The following is a 19,340-nucleotide window of genomic DNA, read 5'->3' as shown; positions in this document are numbered from 1 at the left end:
GTCCTATCCTAGGCAATCTATCTTTGAGCCTGGGAAGACTTTGAGGGACTTATGCTAATCATATTTAATTTGTATGTACAAATGCTTCTAACTAAATGTAGGCTTCCCTTAGTATCTTCAATTAAACACCCTGGATGTACTCCAAAGTTACAAATTCCTTCAGTAAGCCAGTAGGGAATGATAATGAATTATTGCTAATATAGCCATAAAGCTTTTATTTGCATAAGTAATATGAAGCTAATGTGTGGATAAAATTAAACTTTAAAATGAAATATTATTAAAACAAAACTGTTAATGAATTTGGACACATTACAGAGCAGGTGTATTTGGCAGCTGGCTGGAACAGATAACCCTAATAGAAGTGTGGTTGAATCAAAATCAATATTGAACATTGCCTAACACATTGATGATAGTTTAGCAGGTTATATGTGCTCATCTCCTCCCTTCTGATGTGCTTCATCATTGTTAGCTTTCGCAGTCAGAACTAAAGCAAAAGAAGGTGCCATAGTCACAGAATCACACGTAGGAAGAAGAACCAAATCTGTGAACTGGAGGATTTTATTCTCTTCTTTACTCCTACAATTAGATGTGCTTGAGAGAAGATGCTCTGAGCTCCCACTAGTATAGAAAAAAGTTGAAGACTGAAAGGCACATTCTGAGCAGGTGATGAGCGTATGTGCTGCTTATATCAGTACTACTATTGATATATATCAAGGTTGTTATTATCAAGGCTGGACTGACTAATCAGTATTCATTCTTTCATATTGAAGAAGTCTTTCCTCCACCCATTGTGAATAGGATAGGATAGGATAGGATAGGATAGGATAGGATAGGATAGGGTAGGGTAGGATAGGATAGGATAGGATAGGATAGGATAGGATAGGATAGGATAGGATAGGATAGGATAGGATAGGATAGGATAGAATAGAATAGAAGTAAACCAGGTTAGAAGAGACCTTCAAGATCATAGTGTCCAACCTATCATCCAACACCACCTAATCAACTAAACCATGGCACCAAGCACCCTATCAATTCTCATCCTAAAGACCTCCAATGATGGTGGAATAATCTGGGCTGCAACAGCTAGAGTGGAATGGAATGGAATGGAATGGAATGGAATGGAATGGAGTGGAGTGAAATGGAATGGAATGGAATGGAATGGAATGGAATGGAATGGAATGGAATGGAGTGGAGTGGAATGGAATGGAATGGAATGGAATGGAATGGAATGGAATGGAATGGAATGGAATGGAATGGAATAGAACAGAAGAGAATAGAATCACATAGAATAGAATAGAATCACATCGAATAGAATAGAATAGAATAGAATAGAATAGAATAGAATAGAATAGAATAGAATAGAATAGACTAGACTAGACTAGAATAGAATAGAATTAACCAGGTTGGAAAAGACCTTCAAGATCATTGAGTCCAACCTAGGGGAATAACTCCAGACTAGAATCATCTTAAGCCCTGAACAGTATAAGATGAAGGAACTTTGAACTACTGAATTATGCCTCTGTAAACCAGCCATAGAAAGATACAGGGTGCAGTGTATTGTTTCTTTCTTCCACTCTTAGATGTGGAGCAGAAGCTAAATGACATTTTTCTGTTGGCATATGACATTAAACAATTCTTTAAATGTTATCTTCCTGACAAAAAAATTGCCAAGTGATTGCTGGACTTGCCTCCACTTCACTCCTGTACAAGTCATGCTGCTATCACACACATGACTTCTTTGCACGGGCAAATCTATATGCAGCTGCTCCACTGCAGAAAGGTTCAGCTGCGCCCCACTGCTAGGCTCTTGTGCTGCCCTTTTCCTGTGAAGCAAGTTACACCAAACTGCATGCATCCACCCCTGGGTGTTTTACCAAGATATCCCAAGCCTGCTCACTTCTGGGGCTGGACGTGGATCATATTGTGAGTGCCCACATTCCCTGCCACCACTAAGATAAGATGGAGTCACTGCATGCTTGGCCCAGCAGAGAAAGGAGCATTTTCAGGGCTGGAGGTTTCATTCTCGTGGCTGAGAAATGAATTAATTTCCCCTTTTGTGCAGGAGGATTCTGTACTTCACCTTTTTGCAGAGGCCAAAACTCTGACACCTGGAAAGATGAAAGCTGTAAGCTCTCAGCTGGTGTTTCACCCCAAGTGGATGGGGCTGTGTTGACTGTAACTATCTAAGAATTTGTCCATGGCTGTGTTCTCTCAGGGCAGGGGGTTCAGAAATAACCTAGCAGAGTTGTTGCATTTCTGTGGGGCTTGTGTGGCTGACCTACATATACAGCTTTGAAAATTCCAGTTCTTAGGAACTGAGGTTGAATTCAGTGGTGCTTTATGATGCAAAAAGCACTCTGGATTTTCTTCTCCCCTCTTTTCCCCTCTATATTCTATATGGATAGTTTTGGTGAAAAAAATGTGGGAGATATTTTCCCCAGTGTTTCATTTCAGTTACTTGGGCTGAATCTTTGCTCTCTACAACTACCTGAAGGGAGGTTGTAGCCAGGAGGGGGTTGGTCTCTTCTTCCAGGCAACCAGCACCAGAACAAGTGGACACAGACTCAAACTGTGCCAGGGGAAGTTTAGGCTGGAGGTGAGGAGAAAGTTCTTCACAGAGAGAGTAATTGGCCATTGGAATGTGGTGGAGGTGCCCAGGGAGGTGGTGGAGTCACTGTCCCTGGAAGTGTTCAAGAGGGGATTGCACATGGCACTTGAAGCCATGGTGTAGTTAGTCATGAGGTGTTGGGTGACCGGCTGGACTTGATGATCCCTAAGGTCTTTTCCAACCTTACTGTTTCTATGATTCTATGATTCTTACACAGGATGAAATTAATTATCTTTTTGCACTAAGAATAGACTAGACTAGACTAGAATAGAATAGAATAGAATAGAATTAATCAGGTTGGAAAAGACCTTTGAGATCATCAAGTCCAACCTATCACCCAACACTATCTAATCAACTAAACCATGGCACCAAGCACCCCATCCAGTCTCTTCCTGAACACCTCCAGGGATGGTGAATCCACCACCTCCCTGGGCAGCACATTCCAATGGCCAGTCTCTCTTTCTGTGAAGAACTTCCTAACATCCAGCCTAAAACTCCCCTGGTGCAGTTTGAGACTCTGTCCTCTTGTTCTGGTGCTGATTGTCTGGGAGAAGAGACCAACCCCCACCTGGCTACAACCTCCCTTCAGGTGGTTGTAGAGAGCAAGAAGATCTTCCCTGAGCCTCCTCTTCTCCAGGCTAAGCAACCCCAGCTCCCTCAGCCTCTCCTCATAGGGCAGACTGTGAAGCTAAAACCAAGTTGTATCTGGATGGTATAACAAATCAAACTGGCTAGCTTGTCATTGACAATATGACTCTTGCATGTGTGATCACCTTATTGCAGTGGGGTACTGGAGTGTTTTGTGTTGACACTGATACCTGGGACACCAAGTGCTGTCTACCAATTTGCACATATACTTATTACATTTAGTATTTTCACCTAGTTTTTTACATATAACTTGTCCAACTTACAGGTTATATCTTTTCTTGCTGTCTCCTAACTCAGTGATTAAGGGGAAAAGCAACTGGATGATGCCTGTGTTCATGGTAATCGTGCTGCTTCCTGCAAGACTAAATGCAAACTTGGCCTTTCCACCACAGGGGAGACTGCAGAGTTTGCAGGGGGTTTAATAATTTGGGGAGAGCAGTGCCCTGTATTGCCACCTACAGGAGGCTCATTCATTAAATTATACCAACTCAAAGGTTCCCAAGATGTGCATCTGTCTTTGGCAGAGCTCCACATGCCTCTCTCGTGCCAGGGCTATGTTGTGTGGTGGGCAGTGGGACTCAGATGGTGCTGGGTCAACATGTGAGCTAAATCCTTTGGTATGAGGGGAAAGTGGCTGAGAGACTGCTGACACTGGCACTGCTTCTTGCTCTGGCACCCAAACTTGAGGCTGGCTCAGGCACAGCTTGTGTGGCAGTAGTACACACTCAGGGACCTCTCCCAGCTTGCTCCATAAGCTCCTCAGGAAGTTGTACAATGTGTCTTGCAAGTTTTGCCTGTTCTATGCTCTTAATACAACCAGGTCATGAAGCTGTGCACTCTCAATTACCAAGCTATTTAATTTTGATATGCTTGTGTCTAAGCATAAACAGCTCCTTCTGTTCCCTGGAGACTGTGAATCACCAGGGAGCAGCGGGAATAAGCCCTACATTTGTTGGACAGGAGACATGTCTAATGCCTGCACTGAAACACACCTGTGCTTGCTTTCCCCAGAGGAACATTTGGTGTTCAGAGTATGCAAGTCCTAAACAGATGAAGAGGGGGATGCTCTTTAGATCTCTGATTCAGCAACAGCTGAGGGGATTTAAATTGTGCTTTTGATAAACAGATAAGCACAGACTGTGTTTCTGTTCATAACTTGAATGTCAGATTTCAGCCTTGTGCAGTTGGAGCTGCTGACTTACTAAACCTTGGAAACTGGGCTTGAGAATGGAAACAGCAACTCTGTGAACCTTAATCAGAGGTGCAGCACTGGCCAGGGCCTGCCTTTTCACACACAAGGATTCAATCTGAGGAGGGTGAGCAAGGTAGAAACAATTTGTTATGAATCATATTAGCTGTGAATGTAGACTGCCTTCACAGTGGCCACTGGCCTTAGTCATCCTGTGAAAAATTATTGAACTCAGTGGGGGCAGTGTCAGCACCAGGAGAGCAATATAAAACCTGTGGTTAATCTTTTTCCTTTGTACCATGTTTCAAGAGCCAGTTTCAACAGCTCGATGGGAACACACCTGTTGGGCTGTGTTGCTATTAAAGAAGCTCAGGGAAGGTTTGACAAGCGGTGTTCAAACATTAAATCACAAATGGATGCTCAGATGTGAGTTTACTCAGTTCAGCTTTTATTCAGCGCTGCGCCTCAGCTTTAGAAGCTTGTGAATAGGGAAATGTAAATCATCAGTTTGAAATGCTCAGAAGACAAGGCCAGGGTTTCATCAATTTATGTTTGTCCCAAATGGCCTCTCTAGCCAAGAGTGTGCTTGAAACTCTGGATTATAGGCATAAAAAGATGAAGAGAATTGTAATGATTTGCTGTAAAAGAGGGCTAAGATTTGGGGAGCACGATGAGAGCCAGCTATAGCCTAAGCAGTTTTCTTCTCTGTAGTTCTTCAAAGGAGCACAGTGGCAAAATCAAAAGAGATGGCAAGGATATGTTTTATATTACTGTACAAAAGCAAACAGATGGTTTACTTTTCCTCCTCTTTCAAATGTGGAGCTACTACAGTCTCATTATATCTCTTGGAAGGCTTTCAGCTCTCAATTTAGTTTGTAAAACTGAGTTGATTGAATAATAGGTATATCACAATTTCAAATCAATTAGAAACATTGCTCACCAGAGGAGCTGATGGTTTACTTGAATGTCAATAATAAAACTGTAGAAGCCATCAATTACTTTGGACTATTTAACATTATTACATCTCTCTGCAGCAGGGACAGTTCTGCTGATAGTAACTGGCAGCAGCTGCCAGAGATGGGGGCAGGCTCGTTTATGACCAGCTTTGAGGGAGCTTTGTTCCTTGGTGCTTGTGTGAGTGACTCTCTCTCATCACCTGGTTCTAAACTCTGTCTTTTTCCACCTCCCTGTCCACTTGTTGCTAGAATGAGGACATATGTAGGGTGCTTCCTTTTGACTTCAGTAAGGTGCCTTCAGTGCGTTCACAGAATCACCAAGGTTGGAAGAGACCTCAAAGATCATCAAGTCCAACCCATCACCAGAGACCTCATGACTAAACCATAGCACCCAGTGCCACATCCAATCTGCTCTTGAACGCCTCCAGGGATGATGACTCCACCACCTGCCTGGGCAGCACATTCCAATGGCTAACAACTCTCTCAGTGAAGAACTTTCTCCTCACCTCCAGCCTAAACTTCCCCTGGCACAGCTTGAGACTGTGTCCTCTTGTTCTGGTGCTGGTTGCCTTCTCACTGCTTCTTTATTTTCCCTCCTCTTTTTCATTTGGTATTTGTTATTACCTGAGTATGTTATTTTCTCTTCTGCATCAAAAAACAAGAGCTATGGATAGATGAGATACTTTTTTCCCCTTTTTTTTCTAACTGTAACTGGATGTTCAGCCCAGAATGATTGCTTGTAACCTGATTTGTCTCTCTTAATCAGGTGTTTCATACAAGTTCTCCTGAGGGAACAAAATTATCCCTGAGAATCTAATTTTTCAGAGAAGGGGATAGAATGAGGTGATAGATGTGGGTTTTAAAAACCCCTGTGAAATGCAGTGCTATCAGTATCCTTCCTAGAGCACTGCTGATTTTTATCATTTAATCTGTTATTATTCAAACCATGATTGTTTCCTTGCCCTGTTGGGTCCCCTGACACAAAAGCACTTGCTTAAATCTGTTTCTGTTTGATGAAGCAGCACTTCTCCAGGTAACTCTGAAGGGAAATTAGGTGACCTCAGATGTATCTACACAAGGTGCTGCCATTTCTACTAGGCCATGAGAGTGCTTTGGGAACATAATTTATCTTCCTTATTAATCATAAAATACAACCATAACAGAGAGCCACGCAGACAAAAAGAGGAGTTACAGCCCAACAGGAGCACACAGAGCTCTTACACTGTGTGACAGGATGTGTTTGATGGACATTTGGAAACCTCTCATTTGGCAGCTGCCCTGTGGAGGTTTGAGCTGTAGCATCCTGGATCTTTAATTGAAATGCTGGGGTCAGCTTGTTGCCCAAGAAAACTTACACATAGGTAAATAAATATTGTCTTTTTGCCCTCCAGGGAGATTTGAAATAGACCAAGGTGTATGAATCGGGCTAAGCTTTGCACTGAGATCTGAATGAGGATAGTGTACTGAGGACATCCCCCAGCTGCCAGCCCCCCTGTTGCTGGGACAGGATGTTCAGGGAACCCTGAACCAGTTTCAAGGCTTTTTGCATTGTGTATTTTCTTCCAGTGGCAGCTGCTCAGGTTGTGGAGCACAGATATTTAATGCAGAGGGAGGGGAGAAGTTCCTGAAGCCCCTTTAAGGAACCTCCTCCTCTCACATCTCTAACAGCAGTGGTAGGAGCAGCACTGAAACATGTGACCTAATCCATCATGGGACCAAATCTTCCATTAAGGGGCTACACTTGGCTTCAGGATCACAAGTCTTGAGGCAGATCTTGCCTGTGGGTGCCTGGGAAACTGAAGTATCCCAAGGTCCTGGTGTGGAGGTGCTGCTCTGTTTAGCTCCACAGAGTCCTCTCAGGCTAGATGGAGGGATGTTGAATTGCATGGAATTCCACTTTGTGCTGCAGTCACAGCTGCATGTGCATGGATATGAGAGCTGAAAGGTAAGCTGCCTTTGTGGTTTAATGCATGTCCCTTGCTGAACTGCTTCTAGGGTCTCCTACAGAGACATTTTCAGTTACAGCAAATCCAGTCCTTCAGAGCAGACCAAGAGCAGAAGGGCTCAGCTACCTCTTTCGTTTCCTCGTTGGTTTGTTTAGGGCTGTAATAGCAAGGGTGGGAAAACACACTGGACTCAGTGTGAGGAACCAAAATCATAGCCTCTGGCCCCAGACTAAAACTGAGAACAGCATTTGTGTTAACTACAGTACTTAAGGAGCAGTGATAGCTTTGACTGACCTTCCTCAGTCTTAGATCACAAGAAGCTGGTTTTGGCTAGGGCAGAAAGTGGTTCCTGGCTTGGGTTTGCCAGCCACCTCTTATCCCACTGAGCTGCAGCCACTGAGGTCAGCCTGGGTCACTGCCCAGGTTTTTTGGGGGTGCTTAGTTGTGGGTTTGTTTTAATTGTTGTTTTGGTTTTGTTCTCTTTTAATTTTGCTTCTTTTGGCATTGATCCCTGGAAGACAGTAAAAATATTTATTCAGCATAGGCAGGGTGACAGATATCTCTTGTATGAAGAACTATTTGATGAGCTGTTGGTTTTGAGTGCCTTTCCTATTCATTGAACTAATTAGCTCTACAAATCTTGCTGTCAACCAGTCATATAGTCACTTATTTATTTTCCCAAGTGCAGAGTTTTTACTTTGCTGCATAGATGCAGAGCTATAAAACCAAATGCACCCAAAATTGTCTCTTAGTTGGATATAAATGGAAACAAAATACTCTTGGAATTATTATTACATGTGCCATTAATTTTTATTTGAACTGTCTTATAAAAATGCCAAGCTGCTGGCTTTGTTTTTCAGTGCTGCAGTCATGTAAATGCAGCAAAGTTGTTGATCTTTTTCTCTTCTTTAAATGCTGCTTTACCTTCCCCAGTGAGAGAAGATGAAAATTACTGTGCTTAAGTCAGGGCTTGCCACATGGGTACCTGGAATCTCCTTGCTGTCACCCACTGCAACATCTCTTTAAAGTTATTGCTTGGTGTTAACCTTCTCTTGTGGTTTCTCTCTCCTTTTGCAAGCTTTGCATTTTTGGCAGCCTCTTTAACATTCCAGTGAGTGGAGTTAAGTGTTTAATGCAATTAGAGCATTTCAAGCTCATGAAAATACAGCCTGTGAGACTGGCCTGGCCTGTGTTTAGTGGCAGTGAGGCTGGTTGTTCCTGGCAGTCGTGGTGCAGAGGGCATTCTCATGAAATATATCTAGACAATGTACTTTGTGGGAAACAGAAGTATGAATTATGTGATTCCTGGCACAAGTGTCCCTTGTGATTTGATGGCTGTAGCATTTCTGATCTGGGACAGTATCTCCAGAATGGAGACTCAGCAGCATTTGTCAGCAGCCAGCGCTGCTCCTGCAGGATGATGAAGTGTGGCTTAGGATGTATGTGATCCCCCCCATGAAATCTAGCCAGATGTTTCAGAGCTGCATATTTGCCTACAAAAAGTTGCCAGTAATCCCTGGAAGTTGTGCAATGTAATGGCCAGCTGGAATTGTAATGTCTGCTGGGAAGGGAGTTTCCATTTTGTAACCTGATGTTGTCGAAGCCATTGCAGCCAAGGTTCTTCTTCAACATATGCAGCATCCTCTGCTCCTGAGCATGGAGTTCATGGAGATGTTTGCCAGCTGCAAAGCCACACCATCAGTGGGCTGGGCTGTAATGGGCCACAGGGTATTCATTCATTCATTGTATCAAGTTGGGCACAGGAGTTTTGTTTGTTGGCTCTGTTTCTTTTCCTGTGAATCATAGTATCAGTCAGGGTTGTAAGGGACCACAAGCATCATCTAGTTTCAAGTCCCCTGCCATGAGTAGGGACACCTCACACTAGATCAGGCTGGAATGTTTTCCTGTGTCCCCTTTACCCACCAGCACACCTCATATTGGAAGCAGATGCAATGGAATTGTGTAGGATCTGCTACAAGCACAATTAAAGTGCATTTGAAAGAGAGCATTTACAGGGCTTTTTCCCTTTCCCACCAAAGAAAGCCCAGTTTAAATGAAGCACGGAGTATGTGCAGCCAGAAGCAATGAGTGGTGAAAGCAAAGCTATAAAATGGAAAACTGCTAAAGAGAGCTGCACTAATTAGCTCCAGAGTGCTCTGATTTGACTGCTGGAAATGTGTGTCCCATTTTGATGTGTGAACTTCAAAAAGGATGTTGGCAAATTGGAAAGGATTTGGGAAAGGGTTACAGGAAAGATTTGAAAATCATGCCATCTAAAGAGAGAGACTTAGACTCTTAATCTCTTCATCTTGTTTGAAAAGAAGAATAAAAGATTACTTGAGGAAGAGATTTGTGATAATAACTATCCTTTAATCTGGAGTTAGAAAGCACAAGAGCAGTGTTGGGCAGCTGTAGCTAGACATGGTTCAGTTGTACAGTTTTGACTGGGGGGGGCAACTGAACACCTGAGCAGCTTCAGAGTCTTGGGTATTGTCTGTGGTCAAGAGTGAATCCTCAAAGCTGTAAATGCAATGGAGCTGTAATACAAGTCATAGAATGGCAGGGGCTGGAAGGGACCTCTGGAGGTTGAGTGTGAATGACCCTCCAAACCAGGGTCACCTAGGACAGCTCACACAGGAACATGTCCAGGTGGGTTTTAAAGTCTGCAGAGAAAGAGACTCCACAACCACTATGAGCAGCTTAGTTCTTTAAATACTCTAGCTCATGGTAGACAAACCAGATAATCATCATGTGGCAATGGCAGAAACCACTGTACCTAATTTTCAGGTGAAATGAGGTTTGGGAATGTAGCTAGGTAATGGAACTGCCTCTGATAGCTGTGGAAGATACTCAGTCATCAAGATGATGGTGATTGGTGAACTGGAAATTGTGAGGAAGAAGTTAGGCCTGTTTTGTGGTCTGCTCTCCATTGATTTTTCCTGGTGCACTATAACATGTTGAAGTGAGACTAAAAGATAAGCAACCCCTTCTGTGCAGTGCCTGTCTTTGGGGAGAGAGAAGTCTTCAGATGATGTGAATGCATTTAAACAAGCACAGACCCCATGAGTTGCAACTCTTCTATGCCAAGTTCTACCCAAGAACTCTGATGTGAAGCTCTTGTTGCAGCCTGTGTGCAGACTTTTGGCAGTGGAGTTGACTGGGATGATGGGGACAGGAAGAGAGTTTGAAACACTGCAAATAAGAGGTGTCAAGTTTCTTCAGTCAGTGCTTGGCAGGTACTGGTTTATTCTGGACAAAGCCTCCTTCCTCTCTGTGCCATTTTTTGTTACCATACCACATCATTTTCATTCTGTCTCCTCTTAAAATTCCTTCCCTCAGCCAGACCTCATCCCATGTTAGCTCTCCGCTCAGTGCACTTTCACTTGGGAAATCCTGTAAATGGGAAGGTTTACAGAAGAGTCTTAAGCTGCTTGCCAGTTGTGACTGAAACCAGACAGACTTGACTTCTGCTGAAGCAAACAGAAGTAAGACTTCACTATAACATTTAGGCTGTGCTCAGCTTGAGATCAGGGGCATTCAGAACCAGGTTGTGACTTGGTCGCCTAATGACAACTGGCTTGAAAGGAAGCATCTGCATACAGCTGGCTTCACTATGGGAGAAGTCATACAATCATAGAATTGATCCTATTGAAAGGAACCTCAAGGATCATCTAGTTCCAAACCCCCTGCCATGGGCAGGGACACCTCACACTACAACAGGTTGCTCACAGCCACATCCAGCCTGGCCTTAAAAACCTCCAGGGATGAGGCTTCCACCACCTCCCTGAGCAACCTGTGCCAGTGTCTCACCGCCCTCATGGGGAAAACTTTCCTTCTAACATCTAATCTGAAGCTACCCACTTCTATTTTTGTTCCATTTCCCCTAGTCCTATCATTACCTGACAACCTCAAAAGTCCCTCCCCAGCTTTCTTGTAGGGCCCCTTCAGATACTGGGTGCCACAACCCCTCTTGATCATCATGAGGCCACACAACACATTCTTTTGATTGGCTTGCTTTCAGCATCTGATCCACATCTTTGTTTCACCTGAAGCTTTCTTTCAAAGAAAACATTGTTGTGGTACCAAGCTCATCAGAGCTTCTGGAGAGGAGAGAAATAAAACAGCTCATTGAGGTAAATGGAAAGATTTCACTTGAGCTGTGTGGGCTCTTGATCAGAGAGGTTAATCAGAGAGGCATTGGGATGTATGCCTGTGGAATAGAAATGGGCTTTAAAGGGAAATGCATACTGCATTGGAATAAATTACAAGGTAATGTGATTTGGCAGAGTGGGTTTGCAACAGTTGAAGCTGGAGTGGTCTTTCAATCCATGAGGCCTGCTCGTTTACTTCAACAGTGAGTTTACAACACCTTCAGCAGAGCAGGCTGTACAAGATGGAACTTTGTTTCAAGTTATGCTTTAAAACCAGAGCTTTTCTCTGCACCCAGTTAAAAGGGAACAAAGCATTATGCTAAAAACCGACATCCTGGCTGAACGTTCCTCTGAGTGGCAAATCTCAGTGGTGTCATTTTTCAGATGTGTTTGATTAGAAGTCACATTTGTGCCTCAAATTATGGGAAATTGAGTGTTCAGTTTTGTGCTTACAAGAGCTCTTTGAATTTTAATTCAACGTAGAGCATGTGCAATGTTTTCTTTAGTCCCAACACGTCGCTGCCAACTCTACAGAGTGTATTTTCAGTGCAATTTTGAAACATTTCTTTGCTAGCAAGCAATTCTGTCTTGGCAGCACTAGAAGTGCTTTTCCATATCAGCAACAGTGCATGAATGCTGAGAACTCACTAGAGGACTGTGTTTGTGTGGAGAGAGATTCTAACTCCAAAAAGCCAATTATCACCATAACTGGTGATTGTCTTTAGAAAGTTCCTGCAGGAAAATGAAGAACTAGTCATTTTTGATACAGAACTGAAGCCTCAGGCTCGAGACATTTTTTACATCCTAAAATATCTGAATAAAAGGAGAATACTGGAAGGGGTTATGATGGATTAAATTCCTCCCATTCACTTACAACACAGAATTGATCTGTTAACTTTTCCAAGAGGGGTTCTGTGCTGGCCAGGCTTTTGGAAGAGGAATGTCCCAAACAAATCCATGTTGCTGTTCAGAGAGACTCATGTTGGAATGTGCTGCCCAGGGAGGTGGTGGAGTCACCATCCCTGGAGGTGTTCAAAAGGAGATTGGATGTGGCAGTTGGTGCCTTGGTTTAGTCATGAGGTCTGTGGTGACAGGTTGGACTCGATGATCTTTGAGGTCTCTTCCAACCTTAGTGATACTGTGATACCTGTTTCTACATCCTGCACTCAGGTGCTGTTAGGGAAGAAATGACTGATTTAAAACCATAGTTTCTAAAGTGATTCATTTACAGGCAGGTCCACCTGGCAGGATATAGGTGAGGTACTGCTGTTTGTGTGTCACTATGCAGTATCATGCCACTGAAGGCATCCAGATGTAGCCCTGCAAACATTTCAAGAACAGTCAGAAGGATCAGAAAGGAGATTTGTCTGGAAAACAAACAAATGATGTTCTATTTGTAACAGTGTGTTTACATTTCTGTTGTATTCTCATAGTAATTTACAGTAGTCTTGAGAAGAGAAGGCTGAGATGGGGTCTTGTCAATGTCTAGAAATATCTCAGGGTGAGTGTCAAGACAAAGGTGCCAGGCTCTTTTTGCTGGTGCCCAGTGATAGGACAAGGGGCACTGGGCGCAAGCTAGAACACAGGAGGTTCCACCTCAACATGAGGGGACCCTTCTTTGTGGTAAGGCTGATGGAATACTGGAACAGGCTTCCCAGTGATGTTGTGGAGTCTCCTCCTCTGGAAACTTTCAAAACCCACGTGGATGCATTCCTGTGTGACCTGCCCTGGGTGATCCTGCTTTGGCTGGGGATTTGGACTCGATGATCTCTGGAGGTCATAGAATCAACAAGGCTGGAAAAGACCTCAAAGATCAACAAGTCCAACCTGTCACCCAAGACCTCATGCCTACTACAGCATGGCACCAAGTGCCATGTCTAATTCCTTCTTGAACACCTCCAGTGATGGTGACTCCACCACCTCCCTGGGCAGCACATTCCAATGGCTAACAACTCTCTCTGGGAAGAACTTTCTCCTCACCTCCAGCCTAAACTTCCCCTGGTGCAGGTTGAGACTGTATCCTCTTGTTCTGGTGCTGGTTGCCTTGGGGATTGGACGTGGCACTTGGTGCCATGGTTTAGTAGTCATGAGGTCTGTGGTGACAGGTTGGACTTGATGATCTGTAAGGTCTCTTCCAACCTTGGTGATTCTGTGAGAAGTGACCAAGCCTCACCTGGTTACAACCTCCCTTCAGGTAGTTGTAGAGAGCAAGAAGGTCTCCCCTGAGCCTCCTCTTCTCCAGGCTAAACAACCCCAGCTCCCTCAGCCTCTCCTCAGAGGGCTGTGCTCAAGGTCTCTCCCCAGGCTTGTTGCCCTTCTCTGGACACATTCAAGAGTCTCAATGTCCTTCTTAAATTGAGGGGCTCAGAACTGGACACAGTACTCAAGGTGTGGCCTGACCAGTGATTCTGGTCATGCCTGGAGTTCCTGCTCCTTCACTAACATGTGAGTGAGTGCTTGAAAGCTGATGTGGTTCTTTTCCTGCTGCCAGAGCTCTGCAAGCACACCTCACGTAGGCTTTAAATACAGTCACAAATTGAAGCAACATTTTATTATGTTTAGCAGAAAAACTCATACCATAGAAAGCTGAGGCCATTTTTTATGTTGATAGACATCATTTAGCATTTAGCAGCTCTAATAAAATTTGGGGAAGCAACCAATGTTCTCAGTGAAACAGCAGTGCAAATCTCCCTGGAACTTTATTGCTGTGCTGGTTAACTCTGCAGGAGGAGGTGGGCAGAGCCTCTGGGAGGGCTACACTCAATCCTGTGCTTAACAGGAGAGGGTAAAAAAAAAAAGAGAGAGAGAGCCTAGTAAAGTTTTTAGTAATCTTGGCTTGAAGGGTAATTTTCTTGTCAACTCTATAATTAATGCACCATACATTACAGTAGCCCATTGTTATTCCAGAATGCTGGGATACATTTCAAACTGAATAGCTGTTTAACAAAACACTTGGCAGATTTATTACCCTTAGGTGATTCTGTCAGCCAGCATTTTCACATGTTTAGCCTGGAGTAGGCAGAATCAATTTTGGTATCTATTTTGTGAAGTGCAGAGCTGTGTACCTTAAAGCACACACACACATATGCACAACCCCCTGGAAAATCAGGACTTGTGTTGGATAGAATAGGATAGACCAGGTTGGAAGAGACCTTTCACATCATCAAGTCCAACCTATCATCCAACACTGTCTAATAAACTAAACCATGGCACCAAGCACTCCATCCAGTCACCTCCTATACACCTCCTGTGATGGTGACTCCACCACCTCCCTGGGCAGCACATTCCACTGGTCAATCACTCTCTCTATGAAGAACTTCTTCCTAACACCCAGCCTAAACTTCCCCTGGCACAGCTTGAGACTGTGTCCTCTTGTTCTGGTGCTGGTTGCCCGAGAAAAGAGATCAACCCCCACCTGGCTACAACCTCCCTTCAGGTAGTTGTAGACAGCAAGAAGGTCTCTCCTGAGTCTCCTTTTCTCCAGGCTAAGCAACCCCAGCTCCCTCAGCCTCTCCTCACAGGGCTGTGCTCCAGACCCCTCAGCAAGTCAACATCTTTGCTGAGGGGCCTGGACAAGAATTATCCTTGCAAGCTCCTTGCTTTTCCTCCCTTCACAATCAAGACATCACCTGCCACTTCCAATATCTACAAAGAGGTATTTGGGAGTCATTTCCAGGTAATGTCTTGAACATTGTGTTTGGGTTTTTTTTTGTTATTTTACAAGGCTCTTATTTGGCAGTTTCAGAAGGTTAGGTCCAGCAATAACTGTGTGTAATGGAAACCCTTAAACAAGGAGACATCCTGTTGCATTTGCTGCTCCCAGTTCAGCAAAAGAACTTCAAGTGTAACTGGATATCGGAGGGATGTGAATGGCTTAGAACTTCTTCCCCCCCTCAAACCAAACCAAACCCCAGTTGGTTGAAGTTTGTTGTTACAAGTTCAGGTTTCAAGGATGGGAATGCATTAGTTTTATTTTTCAGTAGAAGGAGATCTTTGAGGTCCCTCCCAACCTTAGGAATACTGAATACTGAGATAGAGGATGCAGGTGGAAGCTGCGTACAGCCCAGGTGTGAGGATGCAGAAAAAAGATGTGGTAGGTAAGAAGTATAAAAACATGTTTGTTGCAAGTTTGAAGCAGCAAAGCATCACATAATCCTGTTCTCAGGTTTTTCCACTGTTGAGACAGCCTAATTTCCCACTCCTTTTAAGCACTCTGTGAAGTCTTCTTGGGTTTGGTTTTACTTTCAAATGAGAAAGGAATGCTTTCAGTATATCCAGTTTTTCCTCATTGCTACCTTCCTGTCATATTTCTTGCTTTGCTACTGTGCTTTCTAATATTTTTTTTTCTCCCTAGTTTTGAAATGTATGAAGTGCCAGAGCTGTAATTTTGCTCCTGTCTCACAATAGGTGTCTTTGCTAGAGGGGGAGAAGTCAGCCAAGAGTAAAGGCAGGAATGGAGAGAGGGGGGAGGAGTCCTATTTCCTACACCTGACCTTAAATGATCCTCTCTTAATAGGCTTAAAGGGAGGAGTTTCTAATCAAAAAAATATCAACAAGTCATTCCTTCCTCAAGTATTCAAATGATTTTGATATGCTTTGTTTTCACTTACAACTCCAAGAGGAAAAAGAGGAAAGATGTGTTCATTGCATGGCATAGCCTGGAGAGGAGGAAGAGCATTTGAAGTGGAATAAAATTGTAGATAAAAAACCCCTCAAAACCTCAGTGAGCTTAAAGAAAACCTAATTCCCACAAGCTGGGCACCCAGGTACTGCACCTGCTGACCCTCCTGCAAGATCAAATTCACTCATCAGAGAAACCAAGGGGCATTAAGTAGGGCAGGTTTGTCACTGAGAGATTGTTCCGATGTCAATCATTGTCACCTCTAACCCCAGCTGGTGGCAATCCATCTGCACTTGTCAGCCTGGATGGTGGTTAGAGTCACTCGTGCATTAAGCTGGCACAGTAGTCCACTGTGAATCTGACAGCAGTACCAGACCTTCCCACGGGGAGAGGCTTCTCAAATATGACTAATTTAGATAGCTTTAATTAAAGACCAGCACATACATATGCATATGAAGCAGTGCCTGGTGGACAGCTTCCTTGGGAGCTGGAGAGAGGATAGGAAGGAGGGGCTGGGAGATTTATTCTCCCTCTCCCCCCTGTGGTGTGGGGGGATGTGGCTCACTCCCCTCAAATCCCTGAGATAGCTCAAGGCCCCAGGATGGTGAGCTGAGGGCACTGTGGGTTGTGACATGGCAAGCCAAGATAACATCAGCTCTTCCACAGTAAGAAAACAGATAGGGAGGTTTGGGGATCAATGAGAGCTCTGAGTGTTACCTCCTTCTAACTGATGTTAGACCTCGCTGTGCAGTTGCTGGTGTTAACAAAGGTTCCCTGGGAAATCATTATAACAACTCCCCAGAAAACAATGATTTGTTCTTAAGTTACACTGAGCAACTGTGTTCAACTCTGTAACAACTTGCAGCAAGACAAAACCCCCAACAACCCTGTAACAACTTGCAGCAAGACAAAACCCCCAACAACCCTGTAACAACTTGCAGCAAGACAAAAACCCACCAGCAGTGCTGCCTGCAAGGCAGCTGGGCTGGTCTTGAGCAGAATACAAGCAGCATACTCTGTCTGGTGAGGCAGTTCCTAACCTTAAGAGGGAGGTTGTAGCCAGGTGGGGGTTGGTCTCTTCTCCCAGGCAACCAGCACTACAACAAGAGGACACAGTCTCAAGCTGTGCCAGGGGAGGTTCAGACTGGATATTAGGAAGTAGTTCTTCATAGAAAGAGAGATTGGCCATTGGGATGTGCTGCCCAGGGAGGTGGTGGAGTCACCATCTCTGGAGGTGTTTAGGAAGAGACTGGATGGGGTGCTTGGTGCCATGGTTTAGTTGATGAGATGGTGTTGGATGATAGGTTGGACACAATGATCTTGAAGGTCTCTGTGATTCTATGTGAAGCACTCTGCAGAGATGTTAGGAAGTGATGTTCTCCCAGTGCTCACAAGTGCATGGTGAAGGAACAGCTGCAGCACAGGCTTGTGCTACTTTCTGCCATCTCTCTTTAGGAGCAGAAATTACTGGGAACAGGGGGTTCATGGCAGGCTAACAACACACAAGCATAGCTGCCAGAACCCAAAATGAGCCTGTGAGAAGTGCCACAAAAGTAAGGGTTGTGTTTGCCAGTCTTTCTTCTAAAACCATTACATATATTGGTCTAAATCTGTTCACCTTTCCCCATGAGAAGCAAACCCATTTTGTGTTTATTCAGCCTGAATTGCATAAGTGAATAAGCATTAAGTTGTTTTCCAGCTCCAGAGAGTTAAGGTTTATTTTTATGTTGCAATATATGTGAATATGAACAGGGAAAACCTTCCACTGAGTTCCCTAAGCAGGATAAAGCCTTTTATATGTATTATATTCTTTATCTCCATACCCCAAGGCATCCAGTTCTGAAGCCCCTATTACAAGAGGGATATGGACATGCTGGAAGGTGTCCAGAGAAGGGCCATGAGGATGATCAGAGGGCTGGAGCACCTCTCCTATGAGGACAGACTGAAGGAGTTGGGGCTGTTCAGTCTGCAGAAGAGACGGCTCCAAGGTGACCTCATTGTGGCCTTCCAATATCTGAAGGAGGCTACAAGAAGGCTGGGGAGGGACTGCTCAGGATCTCAGGTAGTGATAGGACTAGGGGGAATAGAATGAAGCTGGAGGTGGGGAGATTCAGGCTGGATATGAGGACAAAGTTCTTCACTGTGAGAGTGGTGAAGCCCTGGAATGGGCTGTCCAGGGAGGTGGTTGAGGCCCCATCCCTGGAAGTGTTTAAGCCCAGGCTGGATGAGGCTCTGGACATCCTGATCTAGTGTGAGGTGTCCCTGCCCATGTCAGGGGGGTTGGATCTAGATGATCCTTGTGGTCCCTTCCAACCCTGACCGATTCTGTGATCCACGAGCCGTCCTGAAGCACAAAATGACAGCCAGAAGCAAGGAAGGAAAAATCTCAGCCCCACATTTGCTCTCTGACTATTTCCCCGCAGGTGCATGGGAAGTGATGTCTTCTCTGTTCCTTAAAGAAAGTCTTTCACATTCCACAAGCCCTGCCTTTGCTGCAGTGTTGTCTGAGTTATTTTCATAATTCATAATTATCTTGGTTCTTAAAAATTTCGACATCCATTTAAAAGCATGATCCAATCTTGCCTGATTGCCACCACATTGTGTTTGAAGTAATTACCATTCATTTGGCTTTTGAGGCTGTTGAATGAATTTTCCACATGAGATTCCTTAATTTGTACATATTTTATTGCTATAAAATAGGTACTGGCAAGCTGCCTAAAACTCCAGCGCAGGCCTTTAATTCCTATCCCTACGTGATGAAACAAATCAAGTGTGAATGGGGAGGCATCAGACAAACTCCTTCAGATGTGTTCTCTGGGCATTTCAAAACTGGCCTTACCTGGGGCAAATGCACAGGTAAGGCTGAGGTAGCTTAGTTCTGCACTAGAGAGCCAAAACTGGTTTTCATACAAGAAGGATAATGTTCCTTTACAGTATAAAAGCTCTCTCGCTCTCTCTCTACCCTTGAGCTATTATCCCCATGAGAAAATGTACTCTGCTTGAAGAGGTTATTAGTGCCTTTGTGCTGGCTTCCTGCATACTAAGGAAAAACTCCAAGAAAATTAATCCTCCCTGTCCTATACATCTATTCTCTCCTGGCTGAGCAGGTCTGCCTTGCTAGTTAGATTTTAGAAGTGTGGAGGTGCCTGAGGGTTCTAAAGCAGCCAGGAGTTGGCAGAGGTGGAATGAGAAGGAAACATCACCTCTTGTCTCCTCTCCCT

Source organism: Melanerpes formicivorus, unplaced genomic scaffold, assembly GCF_026170545.1.
Source record: "Melanerpes formicivorus ecotype bairdi unplaced genomic scaffold, bMelFor1.0.p_v2 SCAF_29, whole genome shotgun sequence".
NCBI lineage: Eukaryota > Metazoa > Chordata > Aves > Piciformes > Picidae > Melanerpes > Melanerpes formicivorus.
Note: the sequence above shows the minus strand (reverse complement) of the source record.